A 14,535-nucleotide genomic window follows, 5' to 3' on the forward strand; every position below is an offset into this window, starting at 1 on the left:
TCACTACAAACCATTGCCATACTCGGGCCGTCTGTCACACAATATATGGAGTATCTCTCGGTGTACCCGATTCCTCCATTAACAGATCTGGAAGACAACCTGCGTGCACCATTCCCGCCAAGAGCCGCATTTCCCAAATACGGACTGTGTTGAGCCATCCAGCTGCGTGTTGTAAATGAACGGCATAATGTTAGGGGTCCAAATGTGGGACCTCCAATCCCATGCTGCATAAGTCCTGGCCAAAGCCACTCTGCTATGTGTAATGTAATGTGATGTAATGTGTATACTTGTAAAGCGCACTGTTGCCAGTCGGCGTCCAGGCGCTGTATACCGCTGGGGAACCCGTCCCTTTCCCTGTGGGATGGTCGCTGCTGGGAATCCCCAAGGTGGGGCCAGGCATCCCCGGCGTTGATGGGGCCGTTGTGGAGATTAGGCAAGCTAATGCCCACAGTTGCCGAGTGGGACCCCTGGTTAGAGTAGGCACCGAGGCAAGAATTGTCGAGTCCCCTGACCCTGGTCCACGACCCTGCCGCGTCGGGAATCAAACCCTGGTCCTGAGCCAACTTCTGCTTCCGGGTCTGCCGCCTCTAACCAGTGAGCCACACCACTCCACACTTGAAAGATTTAACAAGACCATGAAGGCATGATTGGTGGACTTCTTGAAAAACTCAAAAGAAGATGGGATGTCTTACTTCCATGCCTGCTTTTTGCCTATTGGGAAGGGCCACAGATAGGAGTGGGGTCCTCCTTATTTTAGCTTCTGTTTGGGTTTCCTGTCGGGACCACTGTGCCTTGTGAAGGAGGGATTGGAGAAACCTCTTGTTAAACCTTAGCAGATATAGTGGACTATGTGCTTGGCGTTTGCTCCAGTATGTATGAGTACGTGGAAAAAGCAAGCAAAAACATTGAGGACAGCCTAGCTGCAGAAGCTCTGGTAATGCCAAAAGGCTGCTATGGTTGAGTTTCAAAACAAACAACTCAACTGCCAGTACTGGACTAACTTAATTTCTAATAACCAAAGACCTGTTATGAACAAAACATATCAGTCTAGTGTAACATTTGTTTACTCATTTATTTCTTCAAAGAATTTTTCAAAAAGTTTTTATCTATTTTTGCAAGAAACCTTTTTTGTGCATATTACAAATATATACAATATATACAATTAAATACACACAATATTTTTAACACACTAAATAACAAACCATTATATTCCACATCCACACTAAATCTTTCACACCACAAACAAACAATTAACATTCAGATACACGAAACTTCTGAGGTGTGGTCCTGTATCAAAATAAACGTTTCATTAGATCATATAATGAAATCAACATTTGTCATTTATAATGTTTGGAAAAAACAAAGTTTAGACAGAACAAACTGTATTGTATTTTGACTGCATATTTTAGTTATTTAGAGTTGACACTGGGCCTACAAGGTCGGTCGACGCGTTTCGAACCCCCCACTGCGGGGTTCTCCTCAGGACCAAAAACGGTTTCTACAAGACAAAAGACAATTGTGCCAGTTTAGCCTGACTGCATTCAGGACTTGCGTAAAAGTACAGCCACCAACCGGCTTAAAGACTGCCTACCTTCAATCTCCTGTGCGAAGTGTAGTACTAAATTCAGGTGTGGAAATGTCCCCATGGGTCTACACGTGAAACAAACACAAAAATATATACACTTGTGACAAACCTACTCATTAGGTACATAATGCAGTGTGGACTATTAGAGTACAAGAGAAGGGCTTACCTCCCACTTGTTTGGGGTTGACTTTGGATACCTAAACGGAAGATATATGTCAGCCATTGTCTAATTAATTTGTAGTGCCTGGCTAAATGGAGCAGGTTTCTGCAAATGTGCTTACCCGGTCTTTACTTAGTGGTCGCGAAGCCGGGACTTGGCGGGGTATGGAGGAAGGCGACTCGTAATTTCGGCTTTTCGAATTCCTCGAACTTAATCTTACACAAACTGTAAGGGGAATGGAAATATATTAGCTGCACCGTTTTATAATTGTTGGCGGCTGAATGCTAAAACCGAACGGGGGTATTCTTACTTGGACCGCCGAGAGTTCTCCCGCATGAAACGCCGATTGCTGTTGTTTCCGAATGAGACAATATCCTGGTTCTGAAAAGCGGTCATGTGATCGCATGAGTTCTTAAAGGGGAAAGGACCTTTTACTCAATGGCTGAGACCGCGGCAGTTGAATTTGTTGGATTGTGCCAGTGTTCGCACCAAGCATTTGGGTATTGGAAGTGCACGTTATGGAAAGTGTCACATCTAATGATTTAAAAACGGCCCAAAAATAGTTTTGAAGCTTAAACCTTAAAGCCAATCGGTATTACGATAAAACTTCTGTCAGGAGGACCAAAATTTTATTGTGGGGTACAGAATCGGATACTCCTCCCTTTTAGCAGTATCAGTGGGGGTGACTGAGGCGTGGAAGCATCTTGATTGAGCAGAGACAAACTGTTTTAGCATTTTTTAACCCGGGGTGCCTCTGTAAATCTCAGAGATTTCAGTCAGCCCTGTTATAGCTGTATCGTATTTCATTATCAAAAATGCTTCACGTTGGGCTAGTTTTAATTCCATGTTGCCTCCTCTTGCGTCGTGTTCAATTTTAGAGATGATCGTCCAGTGCAAGTCAGTCTCTTCGTGTTTATGCGTACTCCAGTGTTGCACCAAAGGTGCGTTCGGTACCTGTTTTCTGATTCTGGATTTGTGCTGGGTAATTCTCTGCCTTGCCTCCTGTGTCGTCTTTCCAATATATAGTTTAGGACATGGACACCAGATCCCATACACAATGTTTTTTGTTAAACAGTTAGTGAACGTCACATGTTTCCAGTGGATGTTGTCTCTCTATATACACAAATTCCGCAAGAACAGGCATTAGAAACTTTGGAGTTCTTTCTAGATCAAAGGGAACAACCCAGTAGAGTTCCAACCAATTTCATCTTGAGACTGGCAAAATTTGCGTTGCAAACAAACTATTTTCAATTCGACACTGAGTTCAAATCAAGGGGGTAGCAATGGGCTGCCCCTTTGCACCAGAGCTAGCGGTCCTATTCATGGGTCTATATGAAGACAGATTCATATATAACAACAACCCATTCGCGGAAAACATCACAAACTATATGCGATATATAGATGACGTCTTCTTCATCTGGTCAGGGACTCAGGAGAGACTAACAGAATTTATGGGATGGCTCAACAGGAGAACGGAAGATATAAAATTCAGCCATACCGCATCTAATAAAAACATAACATTTATGGACGTTCAAGTCCATTCAACAGAAGGCTCCCTGGGAACAACCTTATTCCGAAAACCAACGGATAGAAATAAGGCATTACATTTTACCAGCCATCCCCCAGGAGCCTGAAGCAAAACCTACCCTTTGGCCAGTTTTTAAGAATCCGGCGAAATTGCTCCAATAAGGAAGAATACTTCACACATGCAAACAGTCTTATGGAACGGTTACTTGAAAGGGGATACCCTAAAAAACTTCTAAAACATTCTTTGAAGAGAGCTTGGTGGGTCCCTCGGGAGACACTTTTGGAAAAGAAATCACGACAGAAATTGAAAAGGATTGTGTGTGTGAGCACTTTTGGACCTAATACGCATCAATTACGCAAGTTGGTCCTGCAGAACTGGCATCTGGTAAAGAATCTCCATTGCGAGCTACTGAATCCTCCTCTTTTTGCTTACAAAAAAGAGAAGAGTATCGCGAACCATATCGTAAGGGCGGCTTTACCACGCGAACCAAAGTTGACATTAAGAGGCATGATGGGACTACCCCCAGTGGTCGGGCACCATAGATGTGGAAACTGTACCTGCTGTGAATCAACGGAAGAAGGCACTGTATTCAGCTTTGATAGAACCCACTGGAAACATGTGACGTTCACTAACTGTTTAACAAAAAACATTGTGTATGGGATCTGGTGTCCATGTCCTAAACTATATATTGGAAAGACGACACAGGAGGCAAGGCAGAGAATTACCCAGCACAAATCCAGAATCAGAAAACAGGTACCGAACGCACCTTTGGTGCAACACTGGAGTACGCATAAACACGAAGAGACTGACTTGCGCTGGACGATCATCTCTAAAATTGAACACGACGCAAGAGGAGGCAACATGGAATTAAAACTAGCCCAACGTGAAGCATTTTTGATAATGAAATACAATACAGCCATAACAGGGCTGAATGAAATCTCTGAGATTTACAGAGGCACCCCGGGTTAAAAAATGCTAAAACAGTTTGTCTCTGCTCAATTAAGATGCTTCCACGCCTCAGTCACCTCCACTGATACCGCTAAAAGGGAGGATTATCCGATTCTGTACCCCACATTAAAATTTTGGTCCTCCTGACAGAAGTTTTATCGTAATACCGATTGGCTTTAAGGTTTAAGCTTCATAACTATTTTTGGGCCGTTTTTGAATCATTAGATGTGACACTTTCCATAACGTGCACTTCCAATACCACAATGCTTTGTGCGAACACTGGCACAATCCAACGAACTGCCGCGGTCTCAGCCATTGAGAAAAAGGTCCTTTCCCCTTTAAGAACTCATGCGATCACATGACCGCTTTTCAGAACCAGGATATTGTCTCATTCGGAAACAACAGCAATCGGCGTTTCATGCAGGAGAACTCTCGGCGGTCCAAGTAAGAATACCCCCTTTCGGTTTTAGCATTCAGCCGCCAACAATTATAAAACGGTGCAGCTAATATATTTCCATTCCCCTTACAGTTTGTGTAAGATTAAGTTCGAGGAATTAGAAAAGCCGAAATTACGAGTCGCCTTCCTCCATACCCCGCCAAGTCCCGGCTTCGCGACCACTAAGTAAAGACCGGGTAAGCACATTTGCAGAAACCTGCTCCATTTAGCCAAGCACTACAAATTAATTAGACATTGGCTGACATATATCTTCCGTTTAGGTATCCAAAGTCAACCCCAAACAAGTGGGAGGTAAGCCCTTCTCTTGTACTCTAATAGTCCACACTGCATTATGTACCTAATGAGTAGGTTTGTCACAAGTGTATATATTTTTGTATTTGTTTCACGTGTAGACCCATGGGGACATTTCCACACCTGAATTTAGTACTACACTTCGCACAGGAGATTGAAGGTAGGCAGTCTCTAAGCCGGTTGGTGGCTGTACTTTTACGCAAGTCCAGAATGCAGTCAGGCTAAACTGGCACAATTGTCTTTTGTCTTGTAGAAACCGTTTTTGGTCCTGAGGAGAACCCCGCAGTGGGGCGTTCGAAACGCGTCGACCGACCTTGTAGGCCCAGTGTCAACTCTAAATAACTAAAATATGCAGTCAAAATACAATACAGCTTGTTCTGTCTAAACTTTGTTTTTTCCAAACATTATAAATGACAAATGTTGATTTCATTATATGATCTAATGAAATGTTTATTTTGATACTGGACCACACCTCAGAAGTTTCGTGTATCTGAATGTTAATTGTTTGTTTGTGGTGTGAAAGATTTAGTGTGGATGTGGATTATAATGGTTTGTTATTTAGTGTGTTAAAAATATTTTGTGTATTTAATTGTATATATTGTATATATTTGTAATATGCACAAAAAAAGTTTCTTGCAAAAATAGATAAAAACTTTTTGAAAAATTTTTTTTTGAAGAAATAAATGAGTAAACAAATGTTACACTAGACTGATATGTTTTGTTCATAACAGGTCTTCGGTTATTAGAAATTAAGTTAGTCCAGTACTGGCAGTTGTGTTGTTTGTTTAGTTTATAGTTTGACTTAGCCTTACTGGTTATGAGTCAAGACCCAGTTTTGTTCTCATGGTTGAGTTTCAGCCAGGGCAGATGGTGTGGGTTTTGGGGCCTTTGGCTCCTAGGGCTCTGCAAGGTAAGTAAAGTGGACCATACCCTATCCTAGAAAGAAAAGGGGCGGTCACCTACCTGGTAGACCCTGGCTCTGACAGGAGTCATAAGAGGGTCATCCATGTCAACTGCCTCACACCCTACTATGACATGGAAGATCTGACCATGCTCATTGTTACAGATGAGGATCAGGAAGCAAAGAGCGAACCTGTCCCTGACCTGTACAGCAATCCAAAAGGTGGGTCAGGGGAAGGTGCGGTCTTGTCAGACACCCCACTTGCACATCAGGAGGCTGATTGCAGACAAGTCCTAAATCAGTTTGCTGAGCTCTGCTTTTTGACCTCCCGCCAGACTAGCTGGTGTATCCATGATGTAGACGCTGATGAAAGCCTACCTGTCGAGAATAAAATATACAGGCAGACTGAACATGTGAAAGAGAACATCAAAGCTGAAGCAAGCATGATGCTTTAATTAGGAGTTCTAAAGCCTTCTGAGAGCCCCTGGACCTGCCCAGTTGTCTTAATCCCCAAGCCTCATAAATAGGATGGTAAGAAAGAAATGAGGTTTTGTGTGGACTATTGGGACGTGAATGCTGTGACCAAAAGCGATGCTTACCAAATTCCATGGGCAGATGAACTTATTGACAAGTTGGGAGCAGCCAAGTATTTGAATTATGTTTGATCTCACATCAGAGTACTGGCATATAGGTCTGACTCCAGGAGCAAAAGAAATATCTGCATTTTCAACCCCAGATGGGTATTATCAGTTCACTGTAATGCCCTTTGGTTTGAAAAATGCACCTGTCACTTTTCAAAGGTTGGTGAACTAACCCTTGCTGGATTGGAATCGTTGAGTGCAGCATATCTACACAATATTGCTGTCTTTAGCTCCACCTGGCAGGATCACCTGATCCACCTTAGGAAAGTACTGGAGGCTCTGAGAAGTGCAGGCCTCATTATCAAGACATGAAAGTGCCAGATAGGGCAGGGAAAGGTTGCATACTTGGGTCACCTTGTAAGTAGAGGCCAGGTTCAACCCTTACAACCCAAGTTCTCTTCCAGGGGATCGTCATCAATAGTCATAATCACTGAATATTCCCGCCCACGTGCGGGGACCCCGTAAATATTATAAAAATGTATATGTAAATCACATATAACTAGCTCCACATGTATGTATGCGCATATATCATTTTTTCTCACACCAATGCAGCCCCTAAACTGAGGCTAAACAATGTAATTACTCAGTCATGTACTGAATTAGCAAGGAAATAAAAAACACATTAAGTCAAATGGACCTTGAACTCTGTGTTTTAATGAGCAGAATACTCGTAAATTATGAAAATTGCTAATAAATAGACATTGTTAGCCCATAGGCTGCATTGTAAAGCAAAAGCATAGAAAATGAAACCATTTTCAACAAATAAAACTGGCACCGTGCTTTTTAGGCAGCCATGACCCCTGGCTTCCGATCATGCCTCAAGGGTGATAGTTAGGACAGTTGTTCTTTCCGGCTCCTTCAGTCAGGACCCTGGTTTAACAGCTCCTCCCTTTTTTGACTTTCTGTCAAAAAATACTAGTGATTTTCCTCAATTTTTACTTTCACTCGACATCTTTTACGCTTAGAGTGTTAGTGCTGCCTTTTTTGACTTTCAAAAAAGGAATATTTTTGTCAAAATGCCTTCTCATTTTGACACCTGCCCTTCCTGTGGGAAGAAGAAGGCCAGGACTGATACACACCCTGTGTGTATCCTCTGTCTCCCTGAGACACACTCTGCAGACACTTGTGAACACTGCAAGAATCTTTCTAGGAGAACCCTCAAGGATAGAGAGAGGATAAGGATCTATGGCCTCTCTGAAAGAGGTAGGTCTCCTAAGAAACAGAAAAAACGAAGGACGCGATCGACGTCGAGAGAAGCCCCGACGTGTTCACGTTCGGCATCGGGATCGGCGTCGAAGCTTCCAGCGGCGACGAAGACGACGTCGAAGACGAGTCATCTTCCTTCGACGATGAAGACTTCAGCGCCGAGATCCAAGGTACCTCCGCTGACAGCAACCGGGCGACGTTCGGCATCGAGGGAGAGGTCTCCGTTGACGCATAGGAGCTCAATGTAGAGACAGCTGTCGTTGACGCAGCATCAGTGGAGAAGTGTGGCTCAACGGTTAGAGGCGGCAGACCCGGAGGCAGAGGTCGGCGCGGGACCAGGGTTCAAATCTTGACGCGGCCGGGTGCAGGACCAATGTCAGCGGGTCCGATAAATCTCACCTCGGTGCCACTCTAACCATGGGGTCCCACGCTGCAACTCTGGGCAATAGCTTGCTTAATCTCTACTCCGGCCCCATCACCGCCGGGGATGCCTGGCTGCACCTTGGGGATGCCCAGTAAAGGGACCATCTCACAGGGAAAGCCAGGACGGGTTCCCCAGTGGTACAGCGCTGGGACGCTCCAGGGTAACCACGTGCTCTATAAATCCAACATTCATTCATTCATTCATTCATCACAGGCCTTCGACGGTGAAGCTTCCTCCGTCGACGCCTAGTCATAAGCGTTCAACGTCAAGGCACACTCCGACGTCCCACCACCAGCGCTTGATGTCGAGACACACTCAGTCGTCACCTCACCACCGGCGCTCCTCATCGAGACACACTCCATCGTCGCCTCGCCACAAGTGCTCAACGTCGAGACACACTCCGTTGACGCATCATCACCGGCACTCGACGTCGAAGCAGTCTCCGTCGACGCCGCACCACCGGTGCTTGACGTCGAAGCATCCTCCGTCGGCGTCAAAGCATCGACTCTCGACGTCGAGTCGTATGTCGACTTCTCAACACCTGGGAGCAGGAGTCTTCTTGCTAAAAGGAAGAGGGGTCCAGGCCTCTTCATCACTGGGCGCCAGACAAGGAAACAGCGGCCAGGCTAGCAGCAGATCGAGACAAACCAGTGTCTAGGCCCAGAGAACGATCGCGCACCCCGGTGTGCTCCAGCAGACGGAGGTCCAGGTCTAGGAGCAGAAGAAGGGAAAGCAGATCTCCCACTTTATCCTCTTCCCCTACTCGATCTCATGGGGATTATTCTCCGACCTTGACGGATAGTCCTCCATCCAGAATATCTCCCATGGATGACATCTTTACCTTTCAAGACACCTTCGGCTGAGGGGCTCTTAAGCTGGGAGTTCCCATGACAACGCACCAGACCAAAACCTCAGTTATTTTCGAGACTTTGCATCACAGGTCTGCGCCCAAACCTCTGCTACCCTTGGTTCCGGGGATTATAGAACCGGTTATGGAGGTGTTCCTCACGCCAGCGACAATAAAGGCCACTCCAGCGAGGATTCTCAAGAAATATCACTCACCAGAGGAGGATCCACTCTTCCTCAGAGCCGATCCGCCACCAGACTCGGTCATCATCGCAGCGGCGAGAAAATCCCATGCTGTAGGTTCCTCCTCCACTGTACCTCATGATAAGGAGAGCAAGTCGCAGGATTCATGGGGAAGAAGAGTCTGCAACACCTCACCCTCACTCCTGAAAGTATCCAATGTGGAAGCGCTTTTGGGCCGCTATGATAGGCCCCTGTGGGATTCTCTGCAGCGGTTCATCGAGAAACTTCCGCAAGAGGATCGAAAGGACTTTGAGGAGATTCTCTTGGAGGGCAGCCAAGTCTCCAACCAAATCATCAGCGCTGCAGCGGACGGTGCGACCCTCTCAGCGCATGGCTATGCCCCCAGAGTGTGTGCAAGAAGGTGTTCCTGGCTACGTTTTACTGCATTGAAACCAGAAGCTCAATCCCAGATCTTGACCTTGTATTTTTCAGGAACATCAGTGTTTGGGGCAAGTACAGATGAAGAGATGCAGTGGATGAAAGCAGAATTAGACACTCTTAAAGCCGTGGGGCTTGAAAAGAACAAAGAGTTTCAGAGGAGGTTTCGCCCCTATAGTAAAATCTCTTCCAAGCAGAGGGTTCAAACCCCTCAGTGGCAGAAGGGTCAGGACCAACAGGGGCAGCAGAAGTCTCAAAATAGAGGCAGGCGTAATTCCAGAGGCCGTGGAAATCAGCGCCAGGGCAACAATTCCAACAAAGCCCAATCCAAGCCATGAGTTCTTCTTTCCCCCAGCACCGTTAACCACTCCAGTGGGGGAAGCATCGCGCATCATATGGAAGAGTGGCATACCATTACAAAAGATCGCTGGGTGTTAGCTACACTTCAGAATGGATACTGTCTTCGTTTCCAACAACTGCCTCCACCCGTTCCTCCAATGCCAACATCAACTCATCTATTGTAAACTGGGAGTTAGGTCCTGGGACGTACGGGCAGCTGGACCATGTGTAAATCTTAGAAAAAACGTAGTGCTGGCCGTACAAATACTTTGTTAGAGTAACAAATCACCTATTAATTGAGGATTGTGTGGTATTTTTATTTATACCTTATGAATTATTTATTTTCAAACAGAACAATAATTTGACGAAAAAGACATCCCATATATACACAATTATTCAAAAACTCAACTGTACAAAATTATGACACTACTACATAAAACATGAAGCAAAACATTTCATATGTACATTTCATATGTACATTTGCACAATATTCAAATTTGGTCAATATCATATATACATTACCAAAGTATCCACATTATTGATACAATTCCAATCAAGGAATGGTGAAAACAATTAAGAAAAAATCAAGAAAAATTCAAATGGAGAACAGATGAATCAGTTACATGCACAATATTAATCAGTGAAAGAAAAGAATAAACTGAATCAATGTTTCAGTCATTCAAGAGTGCTATTCTCCAATAGGCCATATTGGAGAATAGCACTCTTGAATGACTGAAACATTGATTCAGTTTATTCTTTTCTTTCACTGAATAATAAAAATACCACACAAATCCTCAATTAATAGGTGATTTGTTACTCTAATTAAGGAGACGTTGCAAAGTATTTGTACGGCCAGCACTACGTTTTTTCTAACATCAACTCATCAGCTGAACCTTCTGAAAAAAGAAGTGGCTATCCTTCTCAAAGTCAGCCATCGAGAAGGTGCCAATCTCTCAAAGGGGGAAAGGAGTGTATTCTCAATATTTTCTAGTCAGGAAAAAGGGCCAGAAGGCAGAATACAGACCCATTCTGGACTTGAGAACACTCCATCTGTATGTCAAGAAAGAGAGGTTTCGCATGTTGGCGCTTCATCAAATATATCCGCATCCCAGGAGAGGAGATTGGATGGGTTCGCTGGACCTAAAAGATGCATATTTTCATGTGCCGATCGCTCACGATCACAGAAGATTCCTTCGGTTCCGTGTGGGGACCTCTCACTACCAGTTCAAAGTCCTCCCGTTCGGGTTGAAGTCAGCACCCTGAGTGTTCACGAAGTGTGTCGCAGTGGTAGCGGCCGCTCTACACCGCAGGGGTGTCTTCGTGTACCCATACCTGGACGACTGGCTGTTGAAAGGTCTTTCCCCAGACAGTGTAAGAAATCAATTTCTGAGCTCCATCGACCTCTGCCACCGGTTGGGTCTGCATGTGAACTTCAACAAATCAATCTCGCAGCCTACGCAGAAGATACATTTCCTAGGAGCTCTGCTAGACTCCGAGGTAGGAAAAGTGTTTCCTTCGGAGGAGAGACCGTGTTCCATAGCTCAGAAGTGTCAACTGGTGCTTCGCATGAAAGACCTAAAGGCGCAAAGGATTGCCTCCCTGCTGGGGTTGATGGCATCCTGCATTTTCCTGGTCCCGAATGCCAGACTACGAATGCGTCCTCTTCAGCAGGATCTGGAGGACAAGTGGGACCAACAATCAGCACGCTGGGACGACAAAATCACACTGTCAGACGCAGCGTGAGCATCCATTCCTTGGTGGACAAAGAAGAAAAATATGCAGGTCGGAATTCTGTTCCTTCAACCAATCAATCAATCAATCATAGACATTTATAGAGCGCACTACTTACCCGTAGGGTCTCAAGGCGCTTGGGGGGTGTGGAAAAGTAAATTTTGCCATGTTCTGTGTCCCTACGCCTCATCCATCATATGTTATGTGTGCATGATCAATATGCATATGTTATTCCCCATTTCTGATTAAAGACGCAATTACAGTTGTGTCCACCTCTAGTATGATAGTTTCCAGTCCTCGTGAATACTACGAATATCAGGCCTATGTAAGTAATGTTGCCACGTTTCTCAGTGTGCACGTTATTCAATTATAAAGTCTCCGTTTCCAGGCCTCAAAAGGGCCCGGACCACAGATTCAGCTCCTGTCTCCTGAAAGCCTCGCTAAGGAGCGATACAGCCCCCACCTGTATCCTCGACCCTTCACTCACTTCCTGCCTTGCAGTGCCCGGTGCACCCCGGCTCTGCCTCTGAGTCTGCCAAAAGTATGTTATAGTTCCTGCTATCAGTTCAGTCCTCCTCCTCTGCATTCCTAAGCTACTGAACTGCATCAATAGTTTTCATCATTGTCTAGCCTTCTCGTCTCCACGTTAGAGAAATACTGTATTTAATGGTCATTTAATATTCTTCACGCACTACATATAGAATAATGCATGGTCCAGTCTTAGAAATCAGGTTAGCCTCTCCCCTCATGACTTCTAGTTTATATCAACATGTTCCCTAAACATTAGATACCAGATAGGGTTTAGGTACATGTCGCTCCGACCCTCCAGACTCTAGTCTCTGCTCCTAGCACAGAGTTCGTAGCCCCCAGCTTCTCCTAGTAACACGTCATTGCTAGTTTTCGCGCACCATTAGGTTAGAGGTCCCGGCTCCTTAGGTAGCCCCCTCCAATGTTTCCGCCCATTCATGACATATTCTGTTACGTTTTGCATCACATGTCTAAGTAAACTCCCAGTTACACCTCTTATTTCTGTTATCTCTCGCGACTGCTACGCGTCACGCCTTCTGCTCCACCCACTGCTACGCCTACTGCAATGTAATGCAATGTGTTTGCGCTATGTATATAAGTCAATGTTTTGTTATTAAATGTTAGCGCGCTCATCCCAGATCAAGCCCCGGCAGCTGCTGGGCCCCAGTTGTCCTGCCGGGCCTTATTGTCCTATTCCCATGCAGGTTGTCCTGATCCTGTCCTTATGCTGTAATAAACCTGCAGAAACTCCTACTACCTCGAATCTTGACTCTTATTTATTGAGCTATCTGTTATGCTATAAGTCTAGTCAAAAATAGGGTATTATTTATTTATTTACCACATAATGGCGCCCGAATAGGGACTTGCCCTTTCCCCACGCGTCGGTGAAGCCACGCCGACCCCCTGACCCTCTGCAGTCGTGACGGAACCATACCGTGCACTGGCAGATATTTCTGCTCCAAGTATCCCTCAGGCCCACGGAGGAGACGGAGGAGGCGGTCCAGCATCCGAACGAGACGGTGGAGGAACGCGGCGAGTCCCGACCAGAGCCCAAGCCGAGAGTCCAAGGTCCGAGGTATCCGGAGGCCCACCCGTAACTGAAATCCGAAGTCCGAAGTTCGTCGTCGTAGTCCAGTCCCGTCCGAGGCCTTCCGTTCCGTGCTGCCCGGTGAGTACCATTGCTGGGGTAGTGTCTAGACAGGGTCAGTCTAAATTGACTCCTGGTCCGTGGGTTGGTGGTACCCAAGCCCACAAACGAAGTGTTCACCTAGGTGGATACGGGTCTTGATGCGTTCCTTTATGGGACCGGTATGTTCCGTACTGTTACAGCAGTGCATCCAGTAACTCTAGTCTGTTCCGTTCTCGAGAATTCTGTTCTGTTTCTGTTTTCAGTATTTTCAGGTAGTATTCTGTTCGAGCTGTTATGTTATGATATTGTTTAATGTATTTCCAATGTCGTGGTATGCCTGAATTGTTTTCCCAATTGTTATTGTTTTTCGTGTATTGTATTGTGTTCCGATTCAAGTTTAGAATGCCGCTCTTTTCCAAGTTACGTCAGTTAAAAACTAGAAAGGGTCTGCTGGAAGCAGCAGTTCCTGTTCCGCCTAGGGACAGTCCAGGTCACTTTATGTATCAGAAACATGGCATAAGCGCCATATTGTATCTAGATTTATGGGTAGAGTATACCAAACAGTTAGAAGAAAAGTATAGATGGCCCGTATCGGGTACATGGGATGCCGAATGTATCATGCGAGTAGAAGAAGCATTATGGAAAAAGAAAGCCAGACAGTCACAGAAAGATGCCATCGAGTTATGGCGTAAGGAAGCGCATAGAAGAACGGAAAAGGAAGTCAGAAAGTCAGAGTTAAGTAGAGAATCCCAAGAACGAGCCCAAGAAAGAGAATTAATCGAGATAGGTGAACAAGTCAAAGCCGAACAGTCAGACAGACAGAGGCATGCCCTTATTAAGGGTATGTATCCTCTCCTTGCCGAAGGCTTGCCAAAAGCGACCCCAGAGGCACCCAGTAATTTCCCGCCACCATTAGTTCCGACCAAGCTACGTCACAAACCGACCGCAGCTGATATTTTTATTTCGTCCTATTTGGACGACACAGTTCCAGAATATGCAAATCCAGTTCGCGCTCCACCTGTCCCTGTAAATCAGGCACTTCCCGTTCCTCCAGACACCGGAGTACCTGTTACGGTACCCCCGGGTCAGCCTGCCATACAAGTTCAGCCCACGTTACAATTACCGACCCTGCAAGCACGAAGAATGTCAGTCGACGATTCTAGTCTAGGGGCCGCAGGAGGAGGTCCTCCTCAAACCCCG

Source organism: Lissotriton helveticus, chromosome 1_2, assembly GCF_964261635.1.
Source record: "Lissotriton helveticus chromosome 1_2, aLisHel1.1, whole genome shotgun sequence".
Taxonomy (NCBI): Eukaryota; Metazoa; Chordata; class Amphibia; order Caudata; family Salamandridae; genus Lissotriton; species Lissotriton helveticus.